General features: G+C 46.0%; 1 long non-coding RNA gene across 1 annotated transcript; it reads left to right on the plus strand.

Moving 5' to 3' along the window:
* The first annotated feature begins 1,963 nt into the window (after window positions 1–1,963).
* Window positions 1,964–14,938, plus strand: LOC129380248 (uncharacterized). Its single transcript, XR_008611971.2, has 4 exons — window positions 1,964–2,066; window positions 6,408–6,553; window positions 10,286–10,438; window positions 14,791–14,938. It is a non-coding gene; the product is annotated as an uncharacterized lncRNA (long non-coding RNA).
* Window positions 14,939–21,703: the final 6,765 nt, after the last annotated feature.

A 21,703-nucleotide genomic window follows, 5' to 3' on the forward strand; every position in this document is an offset into this window, starting at 1 on the left:
GTCGAAAAACTGATCCGTGGGTCAAGCTTGTCGGATTCATATATGACTCGTCGAACGTTCCAGTGTAATCGGCGATGCAACATGGTTTGCAATGAGTACTACACAATTCGCGCAGCGCATACAATCAGATTGCAAAACAATCGCGAACCATGACAATCGAAACGAGCGCGAACAGAGAGCAAACCAAATAAGGGTGAGCATAGGAGCAGACGATAGTAGTTAGCTGGCAGGAGCAGACGATAGTAGGAACCGAGCGGTCAGGCTGTGACCAGTACGAGTACGCGGTCGGGTGGGCCCGCATGACACCAGTTTACACTGAGGGTCACTGAAAGAATCACTCTCATTGGTCTCCGCCATTCGCGGCTCGCGTGTTCGCTCTTTTCATCTTTCGCTGCGCTCGTTCGCTCGGTTACGCTCTAGTCGACGCCGTCGTCGACGCCACCGACGGAGGCGTAAGAGCTGCGCTGTAAAAGCCGGCGTGTGTAGCAGTGAAGCGGCACCAAAGTGCCCATTGGCCACGACGCCACGTCACACTCGCGCCTCGACAAAGAAGAGTGGGCCGAAGGGAACAACTGCTGACGCGCCAAGTGCTGAATGAGGGAAGAGGGCATCGCTGCGACGTCATGTCACCGTCTCTCTCGGAAGCCTGGGTTTATCCGCGTGTTCCTTTTTCGGGTAAGCTCTCGCCAGCAGCCACGCCGTCACTTTGTGACTTTTTCGGTCGGGGTCACTAAGCCAGCCATTAGGTAGTCTTGATTTTGTGAAACCTCTGTCGGGAGAGCCGCGCTCACGCGCGCAATACACGCGATGTGGGTGATATTGCCTTCTTGTTTGGTTTGAGCTCGAAAACGTCGAAACACAGAAAAAAAGATAGATGGGGAAAATGTGGCGAATTGGAAGCTGTTCTGTATAATGTTTTCGAGTGCTATGTACAGTTTGATAATTTAGCCTGCGATTTTATGCAAGTCATTACAAGTACGTTTAACCGATTATTTCGACTAGCCATCTGATCGACCATAGCAGAAGAATTCACGAGCCTGTGCCCTGCAAAGACCACACTGTTGACCGCATTGTCGTTTCTCGTAGCCCTTCTTTTGGAGCCTAAGTTAGCACACCCCGTAAACTAAGGCCACCGCGCCATACAACGATGCCGTTATGCAGTAATTACAATAATGCAGTCGATGTTCCAGAAAAGTGCAACGGCATACAACGGCAGAGGGACAGGAGATGCCAGCGTTTTGGGGTCTAACGTCGGGTGTGGTGGAGGTGCTTCTCTAATGTCGGTTCTGTTTGTCTAATGTAGGCAACAGCTTCGATGCACACCCGTTTCCACCCGGTGGAGAAGAGGCGGATTCTATTTCCCTGCATGTTGTCTTTCCCTTAGGGCGCTTCACCTGAAATATGAAACCATTCTTAGCAGATGTTTATTACTCTTTCTAATGACCCCGTTACGCCATATTCAATATCATGCCATTGAGCCGTCCCTCATTTTACGCTCCAACCTCGCCGTAAAGGAAAGGACTGGGATCCTCGCTCGTGCATGTGAAGTAATGCGCGCGCATTTAGGAGCCTATAGGGCGCTTGCCACTACAACCCGTCGCGCACTTTAGACGCTTGGCAACTTGCGCGGATCTGTTAGCTTCACGAAGACTCTTGAGAGTTGTGGATGTCTGTGCATGTACTTACGGGGTTCCAGCTGGCAAGACTGGGCCTCTTCCATTATCCATGGCAGACCCGGACTAGGAGAGGAACTACGTTCAGGCAATGATCGCTGTGTATTGCAGGGTTTCGGGCAGTCGAACAGTCCCAGTGTAGTGGACGACGGTGACGGCGATGATGGCATTGCAATGGGGAAACAACTCTTGAACGGTCCTGGTGCTGTCGCAAACAGTATAGTTCAAAGCTCGAAGTCTGCTAATGAAGTATGTTTTCTTCCTTTTTATTTTCCACTAGCTACCAGACTGCGTCCAGCCAAAGAGCAGCCAGAAGCAGCGGGATCCTGCACTTTCTACAGGCTGCCGCACCGGCAATTCGGTGCCATGCTGACCAACACTGAGGTCCCAAAGGTACACTTGCTGAACAATGCCTTGTGACAACGGATCCTGTTTGCACGAACGGCGCAAAGACAGACATACGCACAAGTAGGCGCGTACACACACACAAAGGAAAACACGTGGCGGTGTGTTCTCCTGTTAACCCTGCCTTTGCATTCTTTGCGTTAATGTTTAGCGCTGAATCCTGTAGAGACGACGAAAATAAAAGAAACTCGAGCCAAGCATCATATACTTAAGTGTGTTTCTATGTCGCTACGATATGTCCGTAATTCGATACTTGCTAAGTATTATTTCCAATTACTTGTGCTCGGAACCAAACAAGTCGCCAAAAAACCTATAGCCACACGAAAGACGTTTTATCTCGTTTATGAACAAATCTGGTTTTCGTCAAATCGAGTGTCAAATCGAGTGTGAGGCATCGATGCTAATGCTGTCTCTAGTAACGCGGGGTGATGCCTGTCAGCGAAAGATGGTGTAAGTGTCAATCAGAATGGCGTGACTAGTACATTTTATGGGTAAACGCATTTGAGCGTTTTGTACTCCTCGTGTCAGCGGCATATACTCTTGGTGGATGAATGGACAAGAATGGGCAGAGACCCAGTGGCAAGAAACTCGAGAGATTAGATTATGGGGTTTTACGTGCCAAAACCACTTTCTCATTATGAGGCACGCCCTAGTGGAGGACTCTGGAAATTTCGACCCCCTGGGGTTCTTCAGCGTGCACCTTAATCTAAGTACACGGGTGTTTTGGCGTTTTGCCCCCATCGAAATACTGCCGCCGTGGCCGGGATTCGATCTCGCGACCTCGTGCTCAGCAACACAACACTGAGCAACCACGGCGGGTGGCTCAGTGTTGTGTCTCGATGGGCTATGTGAGCCGCTAGTTAACCCTGGCACATGCCGTGCTCCCTAATTATCCTGTGGGATGAAAAGTTCTAGGATGTTGAAGCTTCGCCTCTAAGAGTGGAACGAGGATAGCATTCGAAGGTCCCTGACTGCTTCTCACGCTTCCGGGCAACTGTAGTTTATGTGCCCGTAAAGTTTACCGAGAAACGCCCGCGGCGAACTCTACGCACGAAGGCGAGCTTTCTGGTAGAAGGGCAGTTTCTCGCGTTCGCAGGTCTTCTGTAATTGTTTAGCACTTCTATTATTTCACGCCACGTGCTGTCGGGGTTCTTTTTCGTGACACTCGTTTGCGGGCTGTCGTTCTCGAAAATTCAAGTAATAACCTTATAAAAAAAATGGCTGTGGCTTAGCTAAGGTTAAGCCCAGAATGCGAAGCATACTAGCCTTTATTTTAGTTGTTGAACCACTGTTTAGCCTGGTGAACTGCTGTTGCTTGGCTATATTTGGTTCGGCTAGTAGAAGAAACAACTCATGCGTTACTCTGCTTCGCCTTCAAGAGTGGAACGCGACAGCGTTCCCGTCGACCCGCCAAGGGGTGTAAGACAATGGGCTACGGCGCAGCGACTACGCGCCCCGCATTGGACGCGGTGAGCGTCGAGCAACGCAGCGTTCGGCGCGGCAACGAAATGTGCGCCTGAGCAAGCGACGCACGCCTGCGCCTTAGAAACAGCTCGTTTCTAAGGCAACACCGCATTCACTAGAGGCGCTTTTGTACCGCTTCGAAGCATCGTACTCGTGGCTCAGTGGTAGCGTCTCCGTCTCACACTCCGGAGACCCTGGTTCGATTCCCACCCAGCCCATCTTGCAAGAGTTGAGCCAAAGCCACCTAGAAAAAGCGCAGTTGCTTATATACCGCCGCGACGCCGCGAGCGACGGCGCGAGTTGGAGCCCCGTTTCTCCTCTGTCGTGACGTCACGGTGTCACGTGGTATTGAAGGCGACACCGCCGCGCCTGAAGAGCTGGGTTGAGCTCTCGCAATATGCTTCGCATAAAAGAATGCAGGACAAGGTACGAGCAACTTAGTTGGTAGATGGAGAACTTCCCTGGCATACAGATTATATACTAGAATTTTTCACTCGCGGGACGCCAGTGCCGGCTACGGAGCCGGACGCTCACACGTCATTTTCTGCGACACTGCGTCCACAACGATATCACGTGAAAAACAATATAGGGATGTCGAAGAAGCCGGCAAATTTGGGGCATTGCTTTATTAAAAGACCCGTCCACATTAGCTATTAGAAAGTTGAAATTATACAGGGGACTTTTTAGCTGCACCACTTTTTCGTGCGAAAGCATCAAATGGCCCATTAGCGAAAAAAATTCACCGGAGATTACGGTACTTCCTAATGCGAAAGCTTAAGAGGAAGCTTTAGCTCGGGTGTTCCTATCTAAATACATGTAAAAGGAGAATTCGTTTTTCTCGGCAACCACTGCACCAAATTTGACGAGGTTTGTTGCATTTAAAAGAAAAACTTAAAATTTAGTGACTGTTGGTTTCGAATTTTCGAGTTATGTCGTCAATTTTTTATTAAAAATTGGCGAAAATCGAACATTTTCAGAAAACGAAACTATCAAGTTTACAACTCTGTAACTCAACAAAAAAAAAATGATAATGCACTTCTGTGAATTGTATCTAATAGCACATCTAAAGCGGACAAAATTGATATGTTACACTTGAAATATAAAAAATTTAATAATTGGGAAATACAACTTTTGCAAAACCCTTGTAACCAACGTAACAAATTCACGTAAGATGTAAAATGACATATTGAATTTGTCCGCTTTGAATGATCTAATGGATGCCGTTTACAGAACCATGATATCATCTCTTGATGCAGAGCTAGGAATTTGTAAACTTCGCGCTTCTATTTTTTTCAAACGGTCAAATATTTGAAAATCGTTTTAAGAAAATTCGAGCCCTAAATCGAAATTCCGCTTCCAACAGTCACTAGAATTTAACTTCCTCTTTCAAATGCAACAAATTTCATTAAAGTCGGTCCAGGGGTTATCTCATAAAAAAGTTTTCGCGTTTTACATGTATTTGAATAGGCCGCGTCGGAGTTGGGCCCGAGCTAAAGCTTCCTCTTAAGCATCAGCTCTATGCGTGTTCTCATTTCCCTACATATTGAAGCAACGAGTTTAATGGAGGGATATAGCGGAGTCGGCAGTCGTCGAAATATGATGAGTGGGTCAAGCGCGTCGGCTTCTATAGATGATTCGTCGAAGGTTCCAGTGTAATAGTTGATGCCGCATGGCTTGCAGAAAGTACTACACAATTCGCGTCGCGCATAAAGTCAGATTAGGAAACAATCGCAAACCATGACAATCGAAGCAAGCACGAAAGAGACGAAACGAAACAAACCAAGCCAGCGATAACGAGAGCTGGTACGAGTAGACGATAGTAAGAAACGAGCGGTCCGGCTGAGACCAGATACGAGTACGCGTTGAGCGGTCGGGTGCGTCCGCATGACACCAGTCACCGCATGACACCACTGAAGGGGCTGCTCTCACTGGTCTCCGCCATTCGCGGCTAACGTGTTCACTCTTTAATTACTCGCTGCGCTCGTTCGCTTGGTTACGCCATCGACATGGCTGGTGCGACCGCTCGCTGCAGGGACAAGCGCCTGGAATCTGTGCTCCAAAAGCCGGCGTCTGTGGCATTGAAACACCCATTGGCTGCGACGCCACATCTTATATGCGCCTCGACCGAGCAGAGTCCGCGAAAGGTCTACTCTGCTCGCCCAGTGTTGCGTGGAACACGGTTATAGTAAGATCACATGGTCATGCTATGACGTGTTTATGCAGTAATTACGACAATGCAGTCGATATTCGAGGAAAATGACGTATTATATTTGAGATTAGGTGGCTGTCGAGTACCGGCGAGCTACTTAGAAAGAAATACTTAAGTAGGTAAGGTTCTTGTTATCATTAGAAAGCAATACCATTAAAAAGAACGCCAAAAACACTACCAGAGAGTACTCATGACGAAGCCCCTCATTTGGCGCTTCAACTTCGGCGTTCAGAAAGACTACGTTTCTTGCGTACATATGTGATAAGTTGTACTGGCCAGGCGCCTCAGGCTCCCAAAGTTTCGACGCTTTGGTAATTTGCGCGGATCTTTGAGCTTCACGCAAACTCCGAGAGTGGCGGAAGTCTTCGCATGTATTTATGAGGCACCAGCTAGCACTACGGGGTCTCTTCGATACCCGGACTACACGAGACACTGTTTTCAGCCCATGAGCGCTGTGTATTTGCAAAGTTTCTTGCACTCGAACATTCCGACTGTAGTGGACGACGGTGACGCGGTTCGCTTTGAAATTGGGAAATTTCTCTTCAAAGGCTTGCGGTCTCTGCTGTCAGGTCCCGCTGCTGTCGCATACAAAATAGTTCAAAGCTGAAAGACCCAATAAAGCGTTTTTTTATTTTGCCACTATCTTCTGTTGTCAGATACGCAGAGTCAAGGAGTATCCACCTCACCCGGACACCCCCCGCTGCGTTGGTGTGCCCTCGAGCCGCTGCAAGAAGCACAGGACTCCTGCACTTTTATGTGTCGCTGCGCAGTATGCCTGCTGACTAACACGGAGATCCCAAAGGTACGCTTGCTGAACGGTGACTCGTAGCAAAGCTTCGGAGTGTGCACACACGCATGCACGCACGCACGAACAGAGGGAAACAAGAAGTCTTGTAGTGTCCAGGCAGCCATGCACGTTTATTCTTGACGCTAGTGTTTAGCGCTGAATTCTGGAGAGACGACGACAAAAAAAATAAAAAGGTTGAGCCTAACACACTACTGTTACGTGTGTTTCTATGTCGCGCCAATTTGTCGGCCATTTCATAGCTGCTGAATTTTTTCGGTGTATACATATTCGGAACCGAATTCGGTTGCTCCAACGGCATGAAATTCCAAAGGGCGGAAGCGTTTATAGCTGGAACGAAAATCTGCTGACACCTTCCGACACACTAACCACAACAATAAATAATGCTGCAGGAGATGCTGAAGAAAGCGAAAAGAAAAAAGCCCAACCCACAGCTGAATTTGTAAGCTATAGCCAAGTTCACAGGAAAGTTGCAGAGCACGCTAGCCAATAAAGAAGCGTTGCTAGAAACCATTGGCTCTTTGAACTGCAACAACGTCAGCGTCTTTCGCTCTCTAGGACAGCCATCACGATACCGGTATGTCGCGCGCTCTTCAATCTTTCATCGTCTACATCAATGCCTTCGACAGTTATCCCGCGGTTCTCATTTCGAGCATATACACTTACAAGCCGAAACTCTAGCATATCAAAGAGCAGCGGAAGTGTTGCCCATTGACCGTCACCACAAAGGCCCGTATTAATCAGCGCAAGTTCAATTATGCCACAAGTTTATTTAGTTTACCAGCGTTTGGACACCGATAACGACCATCCGGCTAACAGCGCAATCAAGTGCGCGTTCTCCGATGCAGCAGAGCTTTCTTAAAGAGAAAACGTGGTGAACCTAAAATTATCAGTGCAGGAATACGCCCCACATACGCTACAAGTAAACTGCTGCAATGGCTGACGCATAGCAACAAAGCAGCCAACCTAGATAATCTGATTGCAAATAATCTGAATTACACGTGTTAGCCATGCAGACGGACAAACCAATCGAGTATCCTTACCTGTGTATAAATCTTATTAGCTATCAACAATCGTCTCGCTAGCTTATGAAACTACTCACACATACCCAAGTGACGTACTCCAGTCAACAATTAATATCATTTGACATGCGTTGACCATACTGACAGAAGGGCATTCATCATGGAGGGCATAGTTCCTTTATTAAACAAACCTTTCTATCATTTCTCTGCGGGCTTCCCTAACCATTAGGTAGGCACATAACGGCAAAGTATTGTCACCTAAGTAGTTTATTTTAGAAAGATTGTGTGACCTACGTGCGCGGGACATGTTTTTCGTTGAGCCCAGATTAAAGCACTTTCTTGTTAAAAGAAATGGTCTCCAATCCACGATGTGAAAGTGGCGGGACGGCCAAGCTGTAAACGATAACTAGAACGAGTACACATTGCGACGTAGATTGAAATTATTCACTTGGCTACATTCACATGCGCTTTACCTTATTAGCCTAATAGGCTTCGACGGCCTGCGACTTGGCTTGTGCCGCTACTTCGTGCACCTACAAGGAGTGGACCAAAGAGGAAATTCGCCACGCCTCGTATGCACGCTTCTCTTCCGTAGTCCCGTCACAGCGCAGATAACTTGCTAGGTGGGTTTTTCTCTTACGCACAAAATTGTAGTTACGTCACTCCCTTTTTTTGTAGGCTACAGTCAAGCTGCCGTCGCCGAGGAAGCTTCCGCAATAGTAATATTTACAGGGGAACGTGTCCGGCGAGCGCTACGTGCTTCGCATTTCATGTAGGCAAAGAAGAGCCTTATCATCAATTTACGTGGTTCCAGTGCTTGTATTGAACATGTTCTTTATTGAAACGTACGCTGTGCTGCATGTCGTACGCGTGATTCCAAATAATGTACGCACTGTTCGCTTCCCTTTGCTGAGTACCTGTAGCTTCTGCCTTACGGGGGTATCAGCCATCAGATTTGGTGATTTCAGCCATAGGTGATAGTTTTATGTAGGCGTTACGCCATAGACAACTTGATTTTAGATCCTTCTGACGTTAGAACTGTTCGTGAAAATAAGTGCCAGAGAATGATCACGTTGGACACATGTTTAGTGATGTCAGCCGGCCATGTGGTAAACTGCAGCTGTAGAAGGAACACGCGCACGTATTCATCATACCTACCAACCTTCCGACCTGCCAACTGCGTAAGAACGAATCATGGCAGAGGGAAAAGAAGCGCCAGCGGTATGTTGTATTCTAACGTCGCTTGTGGTGGTGGTGGTGCTTGTCTAATGTCGGCAATCGCTTCGCTGTACATCCACTTTCAGGTGTAATGGAGGCGAATTTATTCCCCCGCATCTTGTCGTCCGTTAGGGTGCTTCAATTGGAATAAGAAATCTATCGTTAATCTTTATTGCGACAGCAGCGGAGAAACTCAATTTACTGTTTCAGTTCACCCCGTTAGGCCGTCTTCAATATCCTCGCTGGTTTATCAGACTTGTGGCGTACAAACCAGCTTATGAGGCCTAAAGTCGAATGTGCGTCCCCAATCTGGAAGCCATATGAAAAATATCTCGTTAGCTCAGTTGAGACCTTCCAAAATCGTGCACCAAGATACATTCATTCATCCCACTCATATGACGTAAGCGTGTCATCCTTAAAAGAGAAATCTGAGTTAGTCACCCTCACACCGTCGTAAGACAACCAGAGTTGGTCTTTTTCGTATGCTTTTCTACAGTTCATTTATTCGTATGCCATACACCATTCCACGCACCAGAAAAACACAACTCACTGGTCATCCGCTCCAAGCTTTAAAACAACGCTCGTACACAACTTTCTTCTCTACTTCATTATTTTCTCTAACCTGAACAGATTGGAATGCCCTTCCCCCCAGGTTATATCTACAAATAATCCCAATATGTTCATTGCTTATGTAGCTTCTACTTTGCCATATTAATTATACTTTCTTGTACAAATTATTCGTCTAACGGGCGTTTTCGTTTTTATGTAAGGTAACTGCCTTTTTAGAAATGTTGCACTAGTTATTGTGAATTGTCTATAGGCGATGTTTGTTCTGCTTTGCCAAAAATTATTAGTTTTTTTTCTTCTAATTCACAATTTGTCGGGGCTATGTATTTGTTTATGCAGGGTAGCTACCGCATTTCAAATGTCCCGTTTACTGTCACTGAATTGTCGTTGCATGATGTACCCCACCCCTTATGCAACAGCCCTGAGAAGAGGCCTTCATGGAAATAAACTGACCTGACCTGATGCAGCAGAGCCGCCCCTGATTTTACGCTTCGACCTAGCCGTTAAGGACTAGAATTTTCACTCGTCTACTTGCAGTAATGCACGTACATTTAGTCACCTCAGGTGCTTGCCGCTATATGTTATAGCGCAGTCTAGACGTCTAGTAATTAGCGCACATCTTTGTTTGGCCCAAGATGCCAAGACTAGGCCTCTTTGATAATCCATGCATGTGACCCGGACTACGAAAGGCACTGTTTTCCAGCGTTGGGCGCTGTGAATTACAGGATGTCGTGCAGTCGAAGATTCCCACTTCGGTGGACGACTGCAACGCGGTGTCCATTGCTATGGACAAATTGCCCTGCACAAATTGGCGGTTTACGCTGTCAGGGCCATCTGCTGTCGCAAACAGAATAGTTCGGAGACCGAAGACCCAATAAGTTTCTCTTCTTTCTTTTTGTTTCCCGTTATCTTTTGTTGCCAGACTGCGCCGAGCCAAGGAGTACCAATTTAGCCGGGCACCACCCGTTGTACCGGTGAGCCCTCGGGCAACACCCACAAGGAGAGGACTACTGCACTTGTATGCTTGGCTGCAGAAGGATTGGGTGCCTTGCTGACCAACACTGAGGTCCCAAAGGTACGCTTGCTGAAACGGTGCCTTGTGGCAACACATCGTGTTTGGACTGACGTCACAGACAAGACACACGCACACACGATCTGAGGGAAACGCGAAGGATTGTACGTTCCAGTTAACCTTGCCTCTGCAATCTTCGCGATAACGCATTGCGCAGTATGCTATGGCGATTACAACAACAAAAAAGTGGAGCCTAACGCACTGTTCTTACGTGTTTCTATGTCACATCAATATGTCGAAAATTCGATACTTGCTGGCTATTAGCGTGGCCTTATGCATATCGGGCAAAAGAATGCTGGTGAAAAAATATACTGCAGGACCTCTTTACGGGTTAAATCGGGACTGGTATACTTGAACCGTATTATCATTCAGTAAAAGCGAAGAAAAATCTGGAAACGGGATCCCTCAGCTGACCCCTAAAGTTTTATTACAGTTATTTGTAGGTCCCGTTTATTATTTTCAGCATATTATTTGAAAGTAAACAGCACAGCGCGTGGCGAATGGTCTGGTCGGCACCACTTGTCGTGGAAATGCGGCAAAGTGCAGAAAACGAAAAGGAGCCGTTTCTTTTATACATTAACGTCATGAATCGTACTCCTCCTTGCAGCATGCCAGGGAGCAATAACGGCGTGAATAAAACGAAGAAGATGGTGTGGTTCCGAGACAGTCTTATTGTAGAAGAGCAGTACTGATTTCTCTGGGGCAAAAATTTTTTGCCTATCGTCGTATGACGATAGACGAAACCTTTATCAATCTCGAAGCACTTTCCTCTGATTTGTAGTATGTCCACCCGAATGACCCACTGGATATGGAGCTTGGGAGGTAAGAACGAGGGCACGGATTTTATTTTCTTGGCAATGACTCTATTTTGTCGGGAATCGAAAGCAGTATAAAACAATTCCGCTCATCCGGCGTTGGGATTATCACTGACGCGAAACTTTGATTCAGCGGGTGAATAAATGTTACGGCATGGCCGAGAATAAGATAGCGCTAAAAAGAAAAGACGCAATGCGGCATTTGGGCGTCTTTGTTGTGGCGGAGCCTAACTCTTCATGATGACAGTTCACCAACACGGTCGTGCATTGTGTACAGTGGTGCTGATCTGTATCGTATGTAATGCGTAACCTCAGTTAATGTTTATGTGAAAAGACCGTTCACTAGATGTGGGTGAGCTCAAACGCCAAATCAGCTGTCTGCGCACGTTGAGGCATCGGTCTTAATGATGTCTCGACTACGAACACGGTGTGATGACTGCCAGAAAATTTGAGAATTTAACAAGTCCGTTCAATTTCATACGGAATTGAAATTCAAGGCATTTTGCCATCACTAAAGCAAGCATGACCTTCATTGTTTCTATCTCTGTTTTTGTTGCTTCGATTTGTCCTTTTTGGTATTCGGTCCTTAGTGAACAGCGTTTGTCATATGCTACACGCTTTCAAGGTACTCAAATTAGGATCTGACCATTGGCCATTATCCTATGAGCTGGTATTCAAAACTTTCTCTTACGTCATTGGCCGGCGTTTGAACACCGATCAGCCCTCGCAGTGATCGGGATAACGGCACGATTATCAGGGTAACCAGTGATGACGGGTTATGCGCGTACAGTAAGAAAAATTTACAAACACTGAAACGGGAAATTATATACCGTTCTCTTAGAATTCGTCTACGGCAAAATATTAATATCAGTAACATTATTAAAATATTAATAAAATTCCTGAAAAATGTGCAGAGTAATTCCAAGTCCACACATCATTGCCGGACACCGCAAGCGTAGGAAGTACAATTGGGTTGTGTGTAGTGGTGAAAGCAATGACACATTGCCACGCACGAGGTACTTCCGAAAGCATAGTTGCGATTCGACTGAAATAATTGTGTTAACAAGATTGACGAAATAGTTATAACACAAACATGAAGGAACGTGTGTACATAACCTTGATTAATGATGAGGGCATTTGCTTCGAGCTGGCTCATACAATTCCTAAAGTAGGTGAAATCGTCTTTGAAAAGTCGAAATAAGAAATATGAGATTCGCCGAAGAAGTTTCCTTTCTCAATCTCTGCTATTCCACATTTGCTGTTTCTCCTTATGTCCCGATGCCTAAGGTTAATTACTGATCCTCAGTAAAGATTGTATGAATCGCGCAAAAATGTGTCAGGACATGTTTGATACAAAAAACATTAAATATTTAACACCCCCATCCCCGCTGCCCGCTTTTACTATAGGTCGCTACCACGTGATTTCACACATTTTAATGTTCTATGATTGCCATCTCAGCAATACGGTGTGTCACTTCACGGTTCAGGCATAAACATGAACAGCCGTCGTAAGTAAATACCCACCGGCTTTTTCTTTCAGCACAGTAGTTTCCCGTACCCTTGTCCTGCCGCAGCTTATTATGGTCCTCAGCTAAGTAGTGATTTATTGCTGGAGATTATTTATGTACAGGTATTTATATATATATATATATATATATATATATATATATATATATATATATATATATATATATATATATATATATATATATATATATATATATATATATATATATATATATATATATATATATATATATATATATATATATATATATGGCTTTCCATGGAGCCTCTCTGTGCAGTTCACGTGTGCAGTTCATGGACGAGGGACCTTCGCCTGACGAGAACTACCACCAGAGCTCTGATAAGCTCTACTGATATAGCGACAGCTCCTGCTTTTCATTCAATGACAAAGTTTTGATGATGATGAATATGATGCCGTTCCGCGAGAATATTGTTGTAGAAGAAATATTGATATTAGATTTCTCTGGGACCAAAAATGTCGTATGTCGTCGTATGCAGGTATCTTTATTCTGAAACGCTTCCCTGTGATTTTTCTTATGTCAACCCGAGTGACCCACTTGATATGGAGCTGTGAAGTCGATAACGTGGACACGCATTCAATTTCCTTAGCAATTACCGCATTTTCATGGGACTCGAAAGCAGCGGAAACTGAACCTAAAATGCCCATTGGCTGCGACGCCACGTCAAATACGCGCCACGACAGAGTAGAGTGGGCGAAAGCTCCACTCTGCCCGCCAAGTGTTGCGTGATGGGGAGGGGGCACCGCCGCGACGCAAGCGCTCGCCTACCGGTGCGCCGATGAACTTTTTCGCGGTCCCCAAGCCAGCCAGTAGCTAGTCTTGATGTTTGGAATCTTTTTTTGAGAACGCCGCTCTGACTTGCGCTGTAGACGCAAAGTCGTTAATTTCGCCTTCTTTCTCGCGTTCGATGGGACAGCTTTGGAACACGTAAAACACGCACACGCACACACCACACACGCACACACCACACACCACACATACACACACACACACACACACACACACACACACACACACACACACACACACACACACACACGGGAGGATACGTAGTGAGTTGGAAACTGTTCAATGTGATGTTTTCTAATGTGAAGTACGGTTTGATAACCGAGGCGACGATTTTATGCAAGTCATAAATTTAAGCAATTTTCATTACTAGTCAGCTAATCAATCATAGCAGAGTTCAGAAGCGTTTGCAAGGCAACTAATAAATACACATTTGGCCGCATTACCGTATTTCCTATCCCGTTCCTTAACAGCTTTCCCTGCCTTAGGAAACACGGTATAGCAAGGTCACAGGACCATATTATGTGTTTACGCAGTAATTGCGATAATGCAGTCGACATTCGAGGAAAATAATTTATTATTTGTGACATTAGGCGTCTATCGAGCACCGGTGAAATACTTAGAAGGAAATAGTTAAGAATGTACAGTTCGTGTTATCATTATAAAGAAATACCGTTAGAAAAATCTAACGCCGATATAAGTACTAGAGTACTCATGGCGGAGTCCCTCTTCAACCTCCCCGTTCAGAAAACGACTACGGTTCTCACTCATAGGCTTGCAGCAATGCTCGTACATCGAGGAGCCTGAGGCGCTTGCCACTGCAACTTATCGCACAGTTGCGACTCTTGGTGATTTGCACGGATCTTTGAACTTCACTCAAACTCCGAGATTGGAGGTTGTCTTCGCAAGTATTTAGAATGTACCAGCTAGCACGACTGGGTATCTTTGGTAATCCACCTATGACATCCCACACTACACGAGGCACTCTTTTCAGCCCATTAGCTCCGTGTATTTGCAAAGTTTCGGGCACTCGAAGATTCCGACTGTAGTCGATGACGGTGACGCGGTGCGCTTTGAAATTGGGAAATTGGTCTTCGATGGTGGGCGGTCTCTGCTGTCAGGTCCCGCAGCTGTCGCATACAGAATACTCCAAAGGCGAAATACCCAATAAAGTGTTTTTTATTTTGCCACTATCTTCTCTTGCCAGATGCGCAGAGTCAAGGAGTATCCATCTCACCCGGAAACCAGCTGCTGTATTGGTGAGCCCTCGAGCAGCAACCAGAAGCACGGGACTCTTGCACTTTTATGTCTGGCTGCACCCGAGCTTCGGTGCCTTTCTGACGAACACTGAGATCCCAAAGGTACGCTTGGTGAACGCTGACTCGTAGCAAGGCTTTGTAGTAAGCACGCATGCATGCGCTAACGAACAACAGGGAAACATGAATTGTTGTGCTGTCCGGTTAACCGTGTACGTTTATTCTTCGCGCTAGTGTTTAGCGATGAATTCTAGAGAGACGACAAAAATAAATAAATTAGAATGTCTCGCCAATGTGTCGGCCATTTCATAGTTGCTAAATTATTTCGGTGTATATATTCGGAACCAAACGAGGTTGTTCGTACGGCATCAAATTCCAATGGGTGGAAGCGTTTATAGCTGGAACGAAAATCTGCTGACACCCTCCGATACAATAACCACATCAATAAATAATGCTACAGGAGATGCTCAAGAAAGCGAAAAGAAAAAAACCCAACCCGCAGCTGAGTTTGTAACCTATAGACAAGTTCACAGGAACGTGCGGAGCACGGTAGCCAATGAAGAAAAGTTGCCAGAAACCAGTGGCTCTTTGAATTGCAACAACGTCAGCGTCACTCTTTTTCGCTCGCTAAGACCGCCATCACTACACCGGTATGTCACGTCCTCTTCACTATTTCATCGTCTGGGTCAATGCCTTCAGCACTTATCGCGCGGCTCTCATTTGCATCGTATACTGTTACAGCAAGCGGAAACTGTAGTGGCTCAAAGAAGCACGGAAGAGTTGCCCATTGACCGCCACCACATATGCGCCTATTGTTTGGCGCAACTTCAATTGTACCGAAATGTTATTTTCTTTGGCAGCGTTTGGACACCGATTGCGACCATCCGGCTAATGACACAATCAAGTGCGCGTTCTCCGATGCAGCAGACATATTTTAAGCATAAAACGTGGTGAATATAAAGTTATCCTTGAAGAATAGAGAACAATCCAACGCTACATGAGGACTAGGTCCCGCATGCGCTACATCGACTATTGGGAAACGGTTGCAACGTTTGATGCATAGCAAGAAAGGAGACAACCTAGGTAACCTGATTGCAAATATACTGAACTAAACGTGTTAGCAAGACTGACAAACTGGTCGAGTAACCTTACCTGTGTATGAATCTTAAGTAGCCAGCAACAATCATTTCGCTAGCTTATGAAACTACTTACACGTACCAAGTAAGGAACTCTAGTCGACAATTATTGTCGGTTGACATGCGTTGACTGTGCTGACAGAAGGATATTTATCATGGAGAGCATAGTTCCTTTAATAAACAAACCTTTCTATCCTTTCTCTGCGGGCTTCCCTAACAATTAGGAAACCACAATACGGCAAAGTATCGCCACCACAGTAGTTTATCTTATAATGATAGCGTGACTTATGCGCGCGGGACATAGTTTTGGTAGAGCCCAGATTAAAGCACTTCCTTGTTAAAAAATTGTCTCCAATCCACGATGTGAAGGACGGCGAAGCTGTAACCGACAACTAGAACGAGTACACATTGCGACGTAGCTTGAAAATATTCACGTGGCGACATTCACACGCACTTTACCTGATTATTAGCCCACGAGGTTTCGACGGACTGCGACTTGGCTTGTGCCGCTACTTCGTGCACTTACAAGGAGTGGACCAGAGAGGAGAGAAATTCGCCGCGCCTCGTATGCACGCTGTTCAGGAGTCCCGTCACAGCGCAGATAACTTGCTAGGCGGGTTCTTCTCTTACGTAGAAAATTGTACTTACGTCACTCTGTTTTTCTTATGCTGCAGTCAAGCTGCCGTCGCCGAGGCGGCTTCGGCGATAGTAATATTTACCAGGGAACGTTTGCGGGGAGCTTCACGTGCTTCGCATTGCATGTAGACAAAGGAGCGCCTTATCATAAATTATGTGGTTCCAGTGCTTGTATTCAAGTTGTTCCTTATTGAAACGTATGCTGTTCTGCATGCCGTACGCGTGATTCCAAAAGAATGTATGCACTGTTCGCTTCGCTATGCTTAGTACTTGTAGCCTATACATTACGGGGGTGTGAACCATTGGACTTGGGGATTTCAGCCATAGATGATAGCTTTCTGTCGGCGTTACGCCATGAAGAAGTCCTGCGATCGTCGCCATAGACATCATCACCTTAGACACTCCTGACGTTAGAACTGTTCGTAAAAATACGTGGCCGAAAAAGATCAGGTAGGACACATAGTTAGTGATGTCAGCAGGCCGTGTGGCGAACTGCACACGTAGAAGGAACACGCGCACGTATTCGTCATATTTAAGAACGCGACCTGCCAACGCGTGAGCACGAATCATGGCAGTTATGGAAAAGAACGAGCAGTGTTGTTGTTGTCTAACGTCGCTTGTGGTGGTGGTGCTTCTCTAACGTCGGCAGCAGCTTCGCTCTACATCCGCTTTCACAGGGTGTAATGGACGCGGATATTTTCCCCTGCATCTTGTCGCTCCAGTAGAGCGCTGAGATTGAAATATGAAACAACTCCTAGATCTTTATTGCGACAGCAGCGGAGAACCGCAAAATAGCTTTGCTGTTTCAGTTCTCACAGGTACGCCATCTTCAATATCGTGCAGTTGAGCCTCCCCTCATTTTTCGCTTCAACATCGTCGTTCAGGAAAGGACTGCGCTTCTGACTCACGCAGTTGCATAATTCGCGTACATTGAGGAGCGTGAGGCGCTTGTCACTACAACTTATCACGTAGTCTCGACGCTTGGTAAATTGCGCGGATCTTTTGGCTTCACGAAAATTCTGAGAGTGGTGGATATCTGTGCATCTATTTGTGAGGTCCGAGGTGGCAAGACTTGGCCTCTTCACTAATCCATCAATCAAGGACCCAGACTAGGAGAGGCGCCGTTTTCTGGCAATGAGCGATGTGTATTGCAGGGTTTCGGGCAGTCCAGTATTCCGCTGTAATGGATGACGCCGACGCGGTGTGCATTGCTATGGGGAAATGGCTTTTGAAAGCTTGGCGATCTCTTCTATCAGGGCAATCTGCTTTCGCAAACATAATAGTTCGAAGCCCGAAACCCAATGCAGTCTCTTTTATTTCATTTTGTCTTCAATTATCTATCATTGCCAGGATGCGCAGAGCCAAGGAGTATCCATATCACCCGGCCACCTCGCGCTGTATTGGTGAGCCCTCGGGCCGTATCCACAAGGAGAGGAATACTGCACTTGTATGCTTGGCTGCAGAAGGATTGGGTGCCTTGCTAACCGACACTGAGGCCCCAAAGGTACACTTGTTGAATGGTGCCTCGTGGCAACGGATCGTGTTTGTACGAACAGCAAAAACAGACACACCCTAACACACGATGCCTTTGTAGTCTTCGCGCTAAGTTTTTGCGCCGAATGCTATAGCGACGACGAAAAAAATATATAGCCTGACCGACTATCCTTACGTGCCTTTGTGTCGGACCATTATGTCGCATCAATGTGCTTACAATTAGACACTTGCTTGCAATTGGTCTGCACTTACGCTCATCGGGCAACACTGTGTTCTTGGAAAAGTGTACTGCGAACCTCTTTTTGTTTAAAACGAAGTCTAGAAATTTGATCCGTCAGCTCTCCCCTAAACTTTTAACACACTTATTTGTAGTTTGATTAGTATTAGTCCTCGTTTATAATTTTCGTCGTATTCTATGAAACCAAATAGCGCAGCGCGTGGCGAATTGCCTCGTCGGTACCACGTGTTATAGAAATGCGGCGAAGTGCAGAAAAAAAGAAAAAGACACTATTTAGTAGCTTACACTACTGTCATGAATCTTACTCATCCTTATAACATGCCCGGGAGCAATAACCGCTTGATTAAAACAATGAAGATGGTGTGGTTCCGTGACAGTCTTATTGTAGAAGATCAATATTGATATTGCGTTTCTCTAGGGTGAGAAGTTTGTGTATCGTTGCATACTGGTATATTTATCAATTGTGAAACACTTCCCTCTGATTTGTCGTATGCCCACCCGGCTGACCCACTGAATACGGAGCTGTGCAGCACAGAACGAGGACAGGATTTGTTTTTCTTTGCATTGGGTGTGTTTTGATTGGAAACGAAGGCAGTATTGAAGAGTTACGCTCATCCGGCGTTGGGATTATCACTCAGGCGAAGCTCTGATTCTGCGGATAAAAGAATATTACGATATGGTCGGCAATAAAATAGCGCTGAAAAGAAGACACAATGCTGGATCGGTGCGTCTTTGTTTATTGTGACGGAGCAGGACTGTTTTGTTCAGGATGACGGCTTACAAAGTCGCCTATATGCATTGTGTAGAGTCGAGCTGACCTTCATCCAATGTAATGCGTAAGCTCAGTCGCTCTTTATGTGGAAAAACCGTTCACTAGATGTGGGTGAACTCAAACGCCAAATAAGGTCTCTGCGGACGTTAAAACATCGGTGCTAATGATTTCTTGACTACGAACATGGTATGATGCCTGTCAGAAATTTAGAAACTTCAACAATGCCGTTGAATTTTATACGGCAGTGAAATTCAAGGCGATAGCAGAAGATCGTTTAATACGCACAACTACATAAGTCGCTAGTTAACTCCTGGACATGCCCATCTCCATAACTATGTTACGGGAGGGATAAAAAAATAGTAGTTAAGGGGTTCCTGTATCGTTTCAATAAAAGACCTCTCCCATTTACATATTGGAAACTCGGCATTATACCGGGTGTCCATAAAAGGTACATAAAAAACCGCACGAAACTGCACCTAAATACCCATTGGCTGCCACAAATCGTCACCTGCGCACCTCGACAGAGCAGACTGGGTGAAAATTAGCAACTGCTGGCGCTCCAGCTGTTACATGAGGAAGGAGGACATCGCCGTGTCTCCACGTGACCCCACCCCTGTAGCGTAGTGGGTGGTCTGACAAGCTAGCCATTAGGTAGTGTTATTATTTTTGATCGTCTCTTTACAGTGCCGCTCTATATCGCCTGGAAAACGTACGAAATAAACTATTTCGCCTTCTTTCTCGCGTTCTGTGGTAAAACGTCTAAACCCGCAAAAAAAAAAAAAAGGCGGGGGGAAATGCAGTAAGTTGAAATCTGTTTGTTATGATGTTTTCTAATGCGATGCACAGTTTGATATTGTAGCCTGTGATTTAATGCAAGTCATTTTAAATATGGGAGTAGGAATTTCGCTAGACACGTAATCAATCATAGCAGTAGAATCCACCAGCGTTTGCAAGACGACTAAGAAACACACTTGTTGACCGCGTTTTCGTTTTTTATAGCCACTTCTTTTGAACAACTTGGCCCGCCTTAGTTAGGAAACACGGTATAGTAAGTTCACAGCGCCTTAGGGCGATGTGGTTATGCAGTAATTACGATAGTGCCGTCGATATTCGGAGAAAATGACGTACTATTTGTGACATTAGGCGGTTAACGAGCACCACTGAACTACTTGCAGAGAAATGACTGAGTTGGTAAAAGTTCGCGTTAATATTATAAAGCAAATAACGCTAAGTACGGCACTCCTGTAGCTTTTGTAGTTGTAGTAGCTGTTAGTCTCTAGTTGGTCGGGATCTTTTAACCGGTTCATGCTCATTCAAAAACAGTAGCGTCACCTAGCAGCCACGACACCTCAGACAGACCTCGCACAGTAACAGGAAAAGCGTATGGGATGACTGTTGAAGAGAGAGCGCTTGCAGATGGCGACGTGTGGTTCTTTTTCTTTTTTTTTTTTTTTTCAAGAAATAACCCAATTACGGATTTCAGTGTCGTTGCCGCTGCAGTATGGGTAGGCCACGTATGCGTAAGTCTGAAGAACAGCGTCAGCACGAACAACGGCAGAGGGAAAAGGAACGCGAGCAGTTTGTGGCCTAACATCGCGTGTGGTGATGGTGCTTGCCTACTGTCGGTTCTGCTTGTGTAACGTGGGCAACACCTTGGATGCAAATCCAGTTCCAACCGGGTGGAATGGAGGCGGATTTTCCTTCCCTTCATCTCGTCGTTCCAGTAGGACGGATCAATCGAAGTATGAAACCAAACTTAGATGATTCTCACGAAAGGAGTGGAGAACTGGAAAATAGATTTGTTTTACGCCTTCTTCAATATCATGCCTTTGAGCCGGCCCTCATTTAACGCTTGAACCTTGCCGTTAGGAAAAGGGTTAGGATTCACGTTCGCGAGCTTACAGTAATGCGCGTACATTTAGGCGCCTATGCATAGCCGGCCTGGACTACGAGAGACACTGCTTTTAGCCGATGAGCGCTGTGTATTGCAGGGTGTCGGGCAGTCCAAGATTCCATCACTGTAGTTGACGACGGCTACGCTGCGTGTACTGGAATGGGAAAATTGCTATTGATAGGTTGACGGACTTAGCTGTCAGGTCCTGCTGCTGTCGCAAACAGAATATTTACAAGCCCGAAGTCGAAATAAATGGCCTTCTTTTTTTGCCACTATCCTTTCTTGCAGACTGCGTCGAGCCAAGGAGTATTCCTTTCACCGGTGCACCGCCAGCAATATCTGTGAGCCCTCTAGTAACAGCCAGAAGCGCCGGGCTCCTTAGCTTTTACGTGTGGTTGCACGGGGGTTTTGGTGCCTTGCCGACCTCGTCGGAAGTCCCAAAAGGTACACTTGCTGAACGGTGCCTCGTGGCAACTGATCGTGTTTGCAAGAACGGCGTAAGGATAGACACACGCAAACGCGCACGCACGCACACACGGACTGAGGGAAACACGGGGCGTTGTGCTTTCCTGTTAACCCTGCCTTTGTATTCTTCGCTCTAGTGTTTAGCGCTCAATCCTACAGAGACGACGACAATGAAAAAAAGTTAAGCCAAGCATGCTATTCTTTGGTGTGTTTCCATGTCGCACCAATA

Source organism: Dermacentor andersoni, chromosome 8 (genome assembly GCF_023375885.2).
Source record: "Dermacentor andersoni chromosome 8, qqDerAnde1_hic_scaffold, whole genome shotgun sequence".
Lineage (NCBI taxonomy): Eukaryota > Metazoa > Arthropoda > Arachnida > Ixodida > Ixodidae > Dermacentor > Dermacentor andersoni.